Raw genomic sequence first — 13,251 nt, 5'->3', positions numbered from 1 at the left:
GAGGAGGCTTTAAACGAGAGGTGTCAGGAGGACACCCCTCTGCTGAGGGGTTGGGAATTGACGAGGGACAAAAAGTAGCTGCGAGGACCCTCGAAGGATGAGGAGCCGCCTCCAGAGGGAACACCGGGAGGTGGAGGAGGCGGCCCCGCCCCCTCAGGGGATGGGCCCAGTGGCAGTTGGGGACGGCGACGGGAGGCTACCGGTGCTCCCACCCTTGCTTTGCCCTCGATAACCCGGCCTCCCGGCCACCGCCAAGCCCCAGCGCGAGGGGCTCCTACCTTTCCGCGGCGCTCCGGGCTCCGCTCCCCGCCGCCTCCGCCGCCCGCTCCGCATCCACAGCCCCGAGGCCCCGCCCCCTCAGCCGCCGGCGGGGCGATTGGCATTCACTAGGGCCAATCGCCGCCTCGCCGCTCCTGCCCCAGCCCCAATCCGTGCCGGCTGGAGGAGGGGCTTCTCCAATGTCATTCAGGCTCCTCCCGGGGCCCCAAGATCCCTTTTGTTTGGGAAGAGCCCGGCTGGGATTGAGCTCGCGTCACTTCCGGGAGGAAGCGCCCACCTCAGTCCCGGGCTTGAGGGTGGGCTCGGGTCCTCCCGCCCTCGGCTCTGCAACTTTCCACCTTCTCTCCGGGGGCATATCTGTGGCGAGTGCTTCGTGCTTTACCCTGACTTTATGGGGAGCTCAGGAGTGGCGGGCTCTGGTGGCCTGATTAATTGGATTTTATCCAGAATGTTAATAAACGAAGTGAGCTTTGGCGTCTGCTTTAGAATTAGCTGTTGAAAACCTGCTAACGTGGCTTCCTTGCTTCCTCTATTTCTTCCTGGACGTGCCTGGGAGTGTGGTGCTGGAAGCGAAGGTGCAAAGATGAAACACCCGAAGACCACCCTTCTCTTTTCATGTGATGTGCAGAAGTGGATACTAGCTCTGGAGCCCCGCGGGTGGAGACACACGATAGCACCCGGAAAGCATAAACCTAGCTGATCTGTCTTCCAGGCAGAAGTCGAATCATTGCACATTTGTGTGTCCAAGTTTTCCACACTATGCCTGCCACACAAGGGGGCTTTTCTGTGTCCTTGGCTTCATTATATTCTGGGACTATGGCGTATGCAGTGAAGCTGAAACAAAGGACAGCGTAGAGGATGCAAGGAATGTCTGTCCTGTGAACACAGGAATGCAGATCTTGTTGGTGGCAGCAAATCCTAGGCAGGACCACATAACCCAGAGAGGGAAGATGTTACATACCTAGTTGCATCCCTATCCGAGGTCAAAGTTTCTGAATTCCTTTTCCATAGATTGCCCCTCTGCTCACAGATTGCTTCAGCTGGTTACATTAATAATAACCTTATTGTTTAAAATACAATAGAATACTTAAAAGATAAATTATTTATAATAACATAAATAATGTATTACTTTTAATATACTATTCCTAATCTTAGCAATTACTATTAGTAAGACAGTATTAGGGACTAGTGCTCACCCAGGCAGGCACAGTTCTCAAAGCAGATGCAGCCTGCCTCATCCAGTTTACAGTCTGATGTAGGGATGTGGTTGATCTGTGTAATCATAGCTTGAAGTAAACCAGAATTTATCATGTTATCACTGTGCCATGTACTTTCATATAATGGTATTTTATTAATCTTCAGTACTGTATGATAAAGATATCATTGTGTCCAATTTACAGATGAGAAGAAAGAGATTCAGAGAAGTCAAATAAGGTCACCAAACTAGTAAATAGTAAAGAAAGAATTTCCAATAAGGATATGTGACTCCAAACCTGTGTCATAGTCTACTCACTGAACACTGGCTCTCCACAAGGAGGACCAGCCCAGAGAATGGACATGGATAATTGTAAAGCCAGCATTAAGGCCAAGAAAATAACGACATGCCTGCCCTGTTGATTGTGGGCTTGGAGGGTCATCTCTGTACATGAAGGACAGCAAGACTGTGTGCTGAGGTGCTCAACAGCAGCCCAAGTGCTTTTGGAGTAATGACAGGAAATACCAAACTTCAGGAAGACATCATACCCTGTGTTCAGAAGACTGACAATCTGAAAGAAAGGTAAGATGAAGGGCCAGGCACATAGTAGGTGCTCAATAAATACTGACTTGAAACAAAATGTTTGAAACGGTTAAAAACACGTAGTGTTAGATGCTGGAATAGGCACAAGAACTTGAAAAATCCCATTTCCTCCTCCTCCCTTTTGCTCTGCCTATGGGTGTGCAATGAGGAAGTGCCTCATCGCCTGCCAATGAGGCAGACGTGGGAGAACAGGCTATTTCTTCTGGCTTCTGAGTCACTCTAAGAGTTGTCCCAGTGAATCAACTCCTCCCTCCCTTTGTAGCTGTTAACCCACCACCACCCATTCTATTCCCAGGCTGACTGGGTGGGAGCAGTGCCCTGTGATCTACTTCGTTTACAGCTATGGGCAGCTCCCCTGGCTTCCTGGGTTCCCCTCTGCCCATTCCTGAATGAGTGTGGAAGGGCTCTGCAAGAATGACGTCATCCCTGCCTTGGAGGATTCAGAGCACTGAGAGTGTTCAGATTGCTTTCCTTTTAATTTGTCTGCCCTGGAGGTAGTGAACAGGCAGGGTTTGTGAACCTCATGTTGTCCTTCAGGCTGCACAGTGAGAGAGTTCTGGAGTTTTGTGATTCTTCAATATAGTAATATAAAACTTGTAAATAAATTTAGAGTCTAGTGCACAGGTATACACAAAGGTAGAAAATGGGTTCATAACAATATCTTAAATATGTATAATGCAAGACATTTTTATATCTATCATCTTATCAACTTTCCAGTATAATATTTATTAAATGCCTATTGTGTGTCAGGCAAAAACTTAAAGAAGTACTAAAAAATTATAAATTGTATCAATTTTTTTGCAAATAAAAAACTTTCTAGGTAGGTGTTCCATAAATGTTTATTGCTGGTTTGGGGAGGCAATGATGGAGTAAAAGAGGGCTAGAATAGAAGTAAAAAAAATCTGGAGTCTGGTTCTCACTGTCATAAACTCTACTAGTTTCCCAGAGCTGCTGTGACAACTTATCATAAACTGCATGGCTTAAAACAACAGGAATTTATTATCTCTCAGTCTTAAGGCTAGAAGTGTAAAATTAGGGAGTTGATAAGGTTAGTTCTTTTGGGGGGCTCTGAGAGATGATCCATCCCATGCCCCTCTCCTGGCTTCTGGTGGTTCCCAGCACCGTCCCAATCTCTGCCTCCTTCTTCGTATGGCCTTCTTCCCTCTGTCTCAGTGTTTCTATATGTCCTGGCCTTTTCATCAATATGACCCTGGTCATGTTGGATTTAGAACCCACCCTAATCCACTGTGATCTCATCTTTACTCATTACATCTACAAAGACCCTATTTCCAAGTAAGTTCCCATTCTAAGGTTCACTTGGCAAAGGAATCTCCTCACTAAACTCCATTTAACTTCATTGGTAAATGGCACGAAAGTAATTGACTAATTCCTAAAAATCATTTCAGTCTATGATTTAATATAATTATATATGCTAGATGCATTGATCAAACTATTAATCTGTGTGCTAGGCAGTATATAATTGCCTTACATAGTCCATCTCATTTAACCCTTAAAAGAATTCTATGAGATAGATGTTAATATTCCCATTTTGCATATGAGGAAATTGAGGCACAAAGAGGTCCATGGTCATGGAATGCATAAATGATGAACATAGAATATTTACTTAGATCTGATTCCAAAGTGTACCCTCAAAATTATGGTGCTCTATCATTTTTCTCCATTATGCTAGGTGGGTTAGAAAGATGGGGAATGCAACAGATATTTTAAAATTTGATTTATGGAATACTTGGAGCTAAGTAGGCATCTTCCTGGAGTTATATGTATAGTTGAGACTGATTTTAAATCAAGGGAAAACAAGAGGGGAGGGAATAGTGGGTGGCAATGAAGGCTTAGTAGGGAGGAGAACCTCAGTGTCATCATTTGTAAAGTGAGATAATAGTCTCTGTTTACACCACCAGGTGGTTGTGAATATGCAAACGAGATGAAGTACATGAAAGTATCTGGTAAACTCTGTGAGGGATTATCATAAACTACCTGAGAGATCTTGCTAAAGCTCTTCCTCCTCTCTGAGCCTCAGCGCTCCAACTAAACATCCGAGGCTCTATAAGGCTGCTTCGATTACTAGCTGGGACCCACTGGGACTTACTAAGGTGGGGGGTGAGCTAGATGTAGAAATTGGAGTAAATGGGAAAAGTGATCTGGCCGTCTTCCCTACCTCCTTTTCCTCGAGCCTCCCTCCCTCCTCACCTCCCCCCAGAGGGTTGGGGGTCGCAGTCTGAAAGCCAGAGAGGGCTCTTTAGCCCGGGACCAGACTGAAGCCGAAGGGAAGGTGTGCTCGCCACTGCTCCCTGCATTTTCTCCCATCCTTTGTTCCCACAAACGCCCTTCTGGGTAGTCCTTAATTGTTCTCTTCTTGCTTGGATTTGCCCAATCTGGGCGACTAGGGCATCGGGAGAGTTCAGAGATTTCTGGGGGTGGTTTAACTGTGTTCCCGGGCTTATTGCTCCCCCTAGTGTTGAGCTTTGAATCCTGCAGCCGCCGGCTTCTCTCTGAGCCGTCTCTGGGGCCTCCCGCCTGACGGTTTTTCCTTTTATGGGTCTGGGCTGAGAGCACAGCAGATAGGGGACTCCAAGGACTGGCAGTTCAAAAAGCCACCTCAGGGACATATTCTTTGGGTTTTTGGCTAAATGTAGGGTCCAGCTTGGCCATGATGGAGCTGTAAAACTCTTATCTTGGATCTCATTGGGGGGAGGTCAGGAAGGGAGACAGAAATCTAACATTGAGCACCTACTAGGTATCAGGCATTGTGCTGGTGGCTTTATATATTTTACATATATAATCCTTGTAATCTTTACATATACAATCATTGTGACTCTCCTGAGAGGTGATTATTATTACTTCTAGTTTGGGGGAAGGGGAAGCAAGTTTAGTGAGGTTAAATGTCTTCCCCAAGGTCACTTAGTAACAGTAATAATGATAACAGCATTAACCAATTATTTACTGCCAACTCCACACCAGGCACATTATTTCTTTTAATTCTCACAGCAACACTTTAAAGTAGTTATTATAATCTCAGTTTACGGATGAGGTAACTGAGATTTAGATAGTTTAAGAAAGGAATAACTGAGAAGTTTGCCTGAGGTCACAGAGCTAGGTCCTCCTGACTCCAATCCCATGTGGTTTCCATTCCACCGTTGCCTCATGGAGCTGGTGGGTGGTAGATGTGGGACCCAAGCCCAGCCCTGTGTGACTTAGTGTTCTTTCTGTTACTGGGGCTGCTTGAACCTGGACACAAGGGCCATGGGGTCTTTTGGATTTCTCAACCTGAGATCGGATGGCTATGAAAAGCCAAGGCGGAAGTCCAAGGGATTCTGGGGACAGTTTGCCCAGGGAAACATAACCAGGGCAGCACCCTGGGAATTGTACAACAATATTGCTGTTAGGGGCCTCAGGGAGAGCACTCAGAGGACCCCAAGTCCCATCTCCCTATAATCATTCTGTATAGAACTCACACGCCCCCTGAAGCTTATGGGCCAGGATGGGGAAAGCTTACAATGGCCTAAAAACAATGGTAGATGGAAAATTCCTGGAAGTAGGTAAGATAGAAAAGTCCAGATAGAAAATTACTGGAAATAAGCTGGGCATGGTGATGCGTGCCTATAATGCCAGCTACTCTGGAGGCTGAGGCAGGAGGATTGCTTGAACCTAAGAGTTCGAGACCAGTCTGGGCAACGTAGGAAGGTATAGTCTAAAAAAAAAAAATTACTGGAAATACACGAGATATACTGTGGAGTTCTCAAATCACCCAGCAATGTTTTCAAGCATTTGGATAATTTTTAACTCCTCTCTTCATAACCAAAATACAGATTAGTCATAAGTCCCTGGAAGAAAGTTTTATGTCTTTTTGGGAGAGTCACAGATTTTTCTTTCACTCTAATCTTTTAAATTATTAAGTAATTATTAAATTATCATCATGAATGCCAGGTGATAAACTGGTTGATTTTATGTTTGTTATTTCCAAACGTAAATTTCATATAGGCAGACTGGTGGGAAAAGATATCAGTTGGCTACTATTTTTTAAAAGACAGATTTGTAAGTTAACTTATTTCATTAAAGATTATCTCTTTCCCTCTCTTCCAGACCCTCGCTTTCTCTGTCTCTCTTCCTCTCTCCTCATCCCTAAAAGTCTGAAGCCACATTCCCTTTTTGTCCCTGTTGGCTGTTGAGACAAAGCTTTGGGCTGACTAGCCTTGCCAGAAGGGCTGAAGCTGACCCAAAGGCAGGTCCTTTTTCTCTTTCCCCTCTATTTTCCCTTCTTCCCTACACATGGCCTGACTTTAAGCAGAAAATAATTTCTGTGCTAGGGCCAGAGACATAGCCTTGGCTTGGCCAGGCTGCCCTACAGTTTCAATTTGATGAAAGGCAATTACACATTTCCTCTGGTCTGTTATTTCAGCTGAAGCACCACACGGTTGGCTGAATGAGTCCTTGTTGCTCACAAAAGGGAGAAATATTTGTAGGGAAAGTAATGATCCGGTTATGGCTGCACCGTCATTTCTAGGCAATTTCCTGGTAAATGGTGCTTTGGAGTAGTCTGGTGCTGGAAGCTTCTATGCCCTCATTTCCTGCTTCATGGCTCCTGCTGTGCTCCTGCTGGGCTCCTGCAGGGCCTAGTCTGCCCTGAACAAAGTGACCCGGCAACCCAGGATTTCTGCTTTTTGGAAAAAATTTGTACATTTCCCCTCCCCTTTTCTTTCTGCCACCTTGCCTTCCTCTTGTCCTCCTTTTATTTCTAAAACAATCACTGAATGCCTATTAACATTACAGTGATAAATAACACATAGCCCTGGACCTCAGGGTACTCATAGTCTTGAGGGGAGGTAGATTTGTGTAACTCACTGACCCAAGTAAGCACTCCTGCTTTCTGTAGTCACACTTTCCAAATGAAATAACTCAAACTACTATCCTACATCATCATCAGACTCCAGGTGTAAGGGACAGAAAATTTTATGCCACATGACCAAAAGCAAAAAGGGTTTTTATTGGCTCATGCCATGGAAAATTCCAGGAGTAGTCTGACTTTAGATGAGGCTTCGACAGCCTTCTCAAAAACGTCACCACGTTTCTATCTCTGTATCTCCCAGTTCTGCTTCCTCTGTGTTGGTTCTGTTTTCAGACATGCTTTCTTCCTCATTTAGCAATAAGCATGGTAGCTCCATCTTCATATCTTGTCATATTCATTAGGGAAGTGCACCTGCCTCTTTCCCAGAAGTCTGAGAAAAATCCCCGCTGTGTCCTCTTGGCTCTGTTTGGACCATGTGTCCATCCCTGAACCAATCATTGTGGCCAGGGGATGTGTTGCTTTGATTGGCTAGCTCTAGGTCATGTGATCTACCTGGAGCTATGGATGAAGAGTGGGGGAAAGCTAGAACCTCAAATGAAAATCAGTCAATATATCTATCTATCTATTTATTTATTACCAGAAAAAGTAGGATGGATATTTGGGAAACAAATAGTAAGTAGCTACTACACATTTGAGGGCAGAGTTTCTGATTCAGTAGGTCTGGGGTGGGGACAAAGAATTCGCACTTCTACTAAATTCCCATGCTTTAAGAACCATTGTTTTAGACAATTTATTAATATTATGCACATATGTCAAGGTTTCTCTCAAACTTGCCCAGAGGAAAGAGACTTAAATTAAATCTATTAAAAATGATCTCTTGGTAGGGATATTTTATAGAATATGGAAATAGATGATTGTTGTTAAACCAAATACAAGGAAAAAAAACAATTTCTGCTTCAAAATCTTGAAATGCTTGACTGACAGCCAGCTGACAGCTATCTGGAAACCAGTTTCCCATAAAAAGAGTTTGCTTTTAATGTTTATCAGATAATTGCTTAAACATTTGACCAGAAATTGACATGATGATTTATGTCATGCAAAAAAGTTCTGTTCCAGTCCAGTTTTGTTAACAATTCTTCTTTTAAAACAGAATTTTTAAAATGTAGTGTCAGTTTATACTGCTCCTAGAAAGTTATGGACCATTCCCAACTCCAAGAATTCCATCTTGACTTCATCAGTCCTCTTCCTTCGCTAATTTTCTAGGGTTTCTTCTCTCTGAACCCTGCCTCCCATCTTCTCTCCCAGGGATAATCCCCTTCTTCAAGTACCATTCATTCAACAAAAATATAATGAGTACTTGTGTGCCAGGCACTAAGGTTACAGTGATAAACATAATGGCTATGGTCTCTGCTCCAAAATTCCTGTAACTTTGTCATGCAGAGCAGTTTAATTCCTTATTGCACAAACCTTTCTCATCTCAGCTCTTCCCAGGGACCCTCACTTTTCACAGACAGATAAGCCTGAGAAGTCACTTTCTTCAACGAATGAATTGATTTGTACTGTCCTTGGAGGTCAACTGGCTCCAACTGCAGCCAGTTTCTGTGATAATATTTTTATCTATTTTCCTGTTATGTAGGCAAACAGATAATGGGAATGTTGTGGGTGAAGTACAGTGCCAGATGATTGACTAGATGTAGCTTCCAGTGGCACAAGAGAGAAGAGAATCTTCTTCAAGAAAGAGCTGCTTGACTCCTGTGTGACACAGTAGGAAGAGGGTCACTTTAGAGGCAGACCTACTAGCTTTGTGCTGAGGGAACGTCATTTAAGTACTTTGAGTTTCAAATTCCTTGTCCATAACATGGAGAAAATAATAATATGTTTCACAGGGGTGTAGTAAAGATTAAATGAGATATCAAGAGACATCAATACCTTTTTATTCCTACCAGCAGTCTATCACTGAGTCCTGTCAATTTTACCTCCTAAATATCTCAAATCTCTCTATTTCTACCACCATCACCTCGGTCTGTCCATTATCTTGTGTCTCTCCATGACAACAGCACAAGCCTTCTAACTGGTCTTCCAGCATTCCTTCTGGCCCCCTCCAGCCCATTCTCCACACAGCAGTCTGCTGATTTAAAGAAAACACAGTCTGATCATGTCATATCCCTTTTCTCCCAGTTACTTTTCAGTGCTCTTAGGATAACCTGATTTATAAAGACTTCGTCATTTGACTGCTGCTTATCTCTCCAGAATCATCTAGAGCCACTCTGTCCCTTGCTTTCTCTGCCCCAGCCAACTGATGACAAAGACCCTCTCTTTGACCAAACTTTAGTCAGGCTGCTAAGTGAAATAAGCCAGTCACAGAAAGACACATAGTGCACGATTCCACTTATGTGAGGTACCTAAAATAGTCAAACTCATCAAAGAGTGGAATGGTGATTGCCAAGGGCTGAGGGGAGGGGAAGTGGGGAGTTACTACTCAGTGGGCATATAGTTTCAGTCAAACAAGATGAATAAGCTCTAGAGCTCTCCTGAACAATACTGTACCTATAGTCAACAATAACGCACACTTAAAAATTTATTTAGAGGGTAAATCTCATGTTCAGTGTCCTTGGCACAATAGCAGTAATAAAAACAATAATAATAAAGCAGAGAGCAGGGTCTTTATGTTCTGGAACCTTATCTCCACTTCCATCCCTCCCCAAACCCTCTCCCCAAGACCACTTCCTGCTCCCCTTTCCTGCCTTCCAGCCTTTGCTCATCCCTTTGCCATCTTACTCATGCCTGCACGTGAAACTGCACCGCTAGGATTTGCAAAGACCATCTTATTGATAAATTGTGTGGATATTTCTGGGCCCTAATTTGTGGCCCCTACAGCCTTAGGCACTGTTTTCCTTTTTCTCCTTCTTCTCTTGGTGGCCATGAGGACACCAAGCTCCCTTGGTTGGTGTCCTGCCTCTCTGCTCCTTCCTGTTCTTTGTGGCCAGTTCTTTCTCTTCCCACTCTACACATGCCCCTGGGTGAGCCACCTAATCCAGTGGCTTAGTTACCATCTCTACTTGGATGACTCCCAAATCCATGTCTCTTGCCCAGGCCTCTCTCCTGGGCTCCAGACTCTGATAGGACATCTCCACAGTATCCATGACCCTTCTTTCCCCTCACTCACATCCTGCCCATCACCAAGTCCTGCCTGTTCTGTCTCCTCGATCCACTAATCTTTCCACATCTCCATTCACTACCTTAGTTGGAGGCCCCGCCCTCCCTCCCATGGATCCTGACAACAGCCTTCTGTCTGGGTTTCCTATGTCTGTTGCAGCTCTTCCCCTTCAATTCATTTCTGCATGGCAGCCCTAGTGAGTCTTCTAAAGTGAAAATTTGATCAAGTCACTTCTCTGCTTATGTTCCTAGAAAGTCATGGGTTTTCCATCAGCTTCAGGATGAAGTACAAACATGAGCATGTCAGACACATCCCTTCTTGCTCTGGCTGCTACTTATATTTCTCGCTCCACCTTTTGCTACTTCCCTGGCTCCAGGCAATGCTAAGCCTCACTGAACTACTTGCATTTCCTTACTTCATTATGATTTCTTTGGCTTCAGAACCTTTTGATTTGCCATTGTGCCTGAGCTGCCTTTTCTTGGTTCTTCCAGTCCAGCTAAAATAATCTTTCTTCCAGACTCTCCTCAGATGTCACTTCCTCCAGGAAGCTTTCTTTGATCTCTTAAGGCCTGATTAGGTGCCACTCTGACCTCTATCCCCTTTGTTTTCAATGCACGCTGTACTCCCTGTCCTTTTACTTGTATCTGTGTCTCCCCCATACTGAAAGCTCCCTGAGGGCAGGGACTTTGCCAGCTTCATAGTTGTATTCTTAGTTTGCAGCATGATACTTGGCACCTAGTAAGCATGAATAATATTTGTTAAGTGAAAGAACAAGAGAAAGGACATTGAAGCCAGACTGTCTCAGTTCAAATCCTGGCTCAGACACTGCTATCTGTGTAATCTTGGGCAAGCTACTTAACCTCTCTGTGCTCTAGTTTCATTACTTTTAAAATGTTCCTTGCCTCATGAGATTGCTTTGAGGATCAAATAGGTTAATGTTTATATGCCTAGCATAATGTAAGTGCCATATACAGAGGATAATTATTCTAATCTCTGACCAAACATGGATACTTTCGAAAGTAAAAGGGATGCTATTAATAATTATGCCAGGACTGCAGGTGTAAATCAGGACTGTCCTGGGCAAACAGGGACATTTGGTCACCCCGTATATAAGGGTTCACTAAGGTAAATAAATGTCTTCATCTTTGTTGATTTTGTTATTCCCTATCTATTTGACTCTAGTAATTAGCAGTAACTCTTCTGACAATAAAACCCCATGTGCGTTTCTTCAGAGATAACCAAACAGGGAGAAACTGGGGAGACAGTGTCCCAAGGACAGAGTCGGTAGGGCTTAAGAAACATAAATGAAGTTGAATTCTTGGGCTCTGGGTATAGAAAAAAGGGGAAGCCTTCCTAAACCCCACTGAAGCTGAGTAGCCGTGGGCTTAATAGAAGGCCATGCAGCTTCCTGATGCGTATGATTTCAAGCGGTCCAGCCTTTCCTGGAGCCCCTTCTGGGGGGGATTTGTGAGTGAGGCAGCCTGTGCCAAACTGCTTGACATGCTGTTGCTCTCTGCTCATTGCGTTTGCTGCTTTCTCTCAAACTGTTTCAGAAAGATATAGTTCCATTTGCTTCCCCAATAGGGTGTGTTTTTTCATTACCTTAAAATAGTTGTTTTTATGAACTGGGATAAACACCTGGTGGGCAGGAGTTTTATTACATGGTCATTCCAATTTGAATTCCATTATTTCTCCTGCTTACCTGGGGAGGAGAAAAATACACCTTCTCAACACAATTTTGCTTTTTCTGGTTTCCCAAACAGATGCACCATCAGATAACAGCACCTCTGCAGCTGGCCCATCTACCCAGAATGCTAATTGCAGGCAGTTCGGGTGGGACAGTGATGCTGGAGGGGAAGGGGGAGAGGAGAGCAGCTTTCCTTATCTTGAAATACTGAAGCCATCAATCTAGGAAAGTGCCACCCAGAGCATGTACCAACTCCATTCTCCCTACTCCTGGGCATGGAGTGGGGGTGGTCGTAGGGAGGGGGAGGGGTATGAGGTGACATTTGTAGAAAGAACAATTTCCACAAAACATGTTGGTAATATGCTTAATAATACAGGAAGGAGAGGGAGAATTGAAGACGTTTTTGGCTGTTAGCTATTCCATACTTCATTCATTCAACCAGTAATATATAAAGTACTTATGCTGTGTCAGGCACAGTGCATCAATGTATATGAAGAATACAGCAGAAAAGTTAGGCTTGAAATTATGTGTGGTAATTTATCTTAGTTTTGGACATGTTGAGTTTGAGATATAGATTTTCCATTAAGCATTTGGATAAAGCTGTCGAGCTCTGGGGAAAAGTCTGTGCAAGAAATATAGATTTGGTAACAACCCTCACATAGGTGGTAGTTATACCATTAGCAGTGAGTGAAATAATTAGGGTTATATGAGGGAGAAGAGCATTAAGAATGGAACATCAGGCAACTCCTGTGTTTCAAAAGGCAAAATAAAGAGTTCACAAAGAAGATTAAGGAGGGCGGTCCAGAGATGTATCTGGAGAATCAGGAGAGAGAGATAAATTTATTTAGATTTTTTTCTATTTCCATTTTTTTCAAAACCAACCCTGTTGAGACAAAATTAACATGCAACCAGTCATTTTGAGTGTACAGTTCCCAGATAGATATCACCATCAGATTATCACCACTTGAGCAGCCAGAAGGCAGTTCTGGTACAATTTTGACAAATATATATCCTCATGTAACTCCACTCTAGTCAAGATGTAGAAAATTTCCATCATATTAAAAGTCCCCTCCAAGCTTTTAAAGAACAACCAACACCAATTCTTGAACTATTCCAAAAAGATGAAGAGGAGAGAATTCTGTCTAACTCATTCTATGAGGCAAACATTACCCTGATACCAAAACCGGAGAAGGATACAACATAAAAGGAAAACTATAGGCCAATAGCCCTGATGTATGTAGGTACAAAAATCCTTAAAAAAAATACTAGCAAAAAGAATCCAACACATCAAAAAGATTATACAGCCTGGTCAAGTGGGATTTATCCCAGGGATTAAGAATGGTTCCACATATACAATCAATAAATATGATACATTACATCATTAGAATAAAGGACAAAAGCTACATGATTTCAATAGATGCAGAAAAAGCATTTGATAGAATTTAACATCCCTTCATTATAAAAATTCTCAACAAACTAGGTACAGAAGGACCATACCTCAAAACAATAAAGCCCATATGTGACAA

At 43.4% G+C, this 13,251-nt stretch overlaps 1 protein-coding gene and 1 long non-coding RNA gene across 3 annotated transcripts in view; one reads left to right on the top strand and one right to left on the bottom strand.

Annotated features, from left to right (window-relative positions):
* The window catches only part of CTTNBP2NL (CTTNBP2 N-terminal like), a 50,831-nt gene extending 50,509 nt beyond the window's left edge, over window positions 1-322 (bottom strand). Inside the window, exon 1 of one of the 2 annotated variants that reach the window (XM_045546803.1) lies at window positions 279-322. The gene's annotated coding sequence lies outside the window, so the exon portion shown is untranslated. The remainder of the gene's footprint in view (window positions 1-278) is intronic. The other variant, XM_045546804.1, reaches the window with a different exon arrangement.
* Window positions 323-1,752: 1,430 nt separating this feature from the next.
* The window catches only part of LOC123635045, a 37,588-nt gene continuing 26,089 nt past the window's right edge, over window positions 1,753-13,251 (top strand). The window contains exon 1 of the long non-coding RNA XR_006734034.1: window positions 1,753-2,056. This is a non-coding gene — a long non-coding RNA (uncharacterized LOC123635045). The remainder of the gene's footprint in view (window positions 2,057-13,251) is intronic.

The sequence above is a fragment of the Lemur catta genome, chromosome 3, assembly GCF_020740605.2.
Source record: "Lemur catta isolate mLemCat1 chromosome 3, mLemCat1.pri, whole genome shotgun sequence".
NCBI lineage: Eukaryota > Metazoa > Chordata > Mammalia > Primates > Lemuridae > Lemur > Lemur catta.
This window is presented reverse-complemented; position numbering and strand designations above follow the sequence as displayed.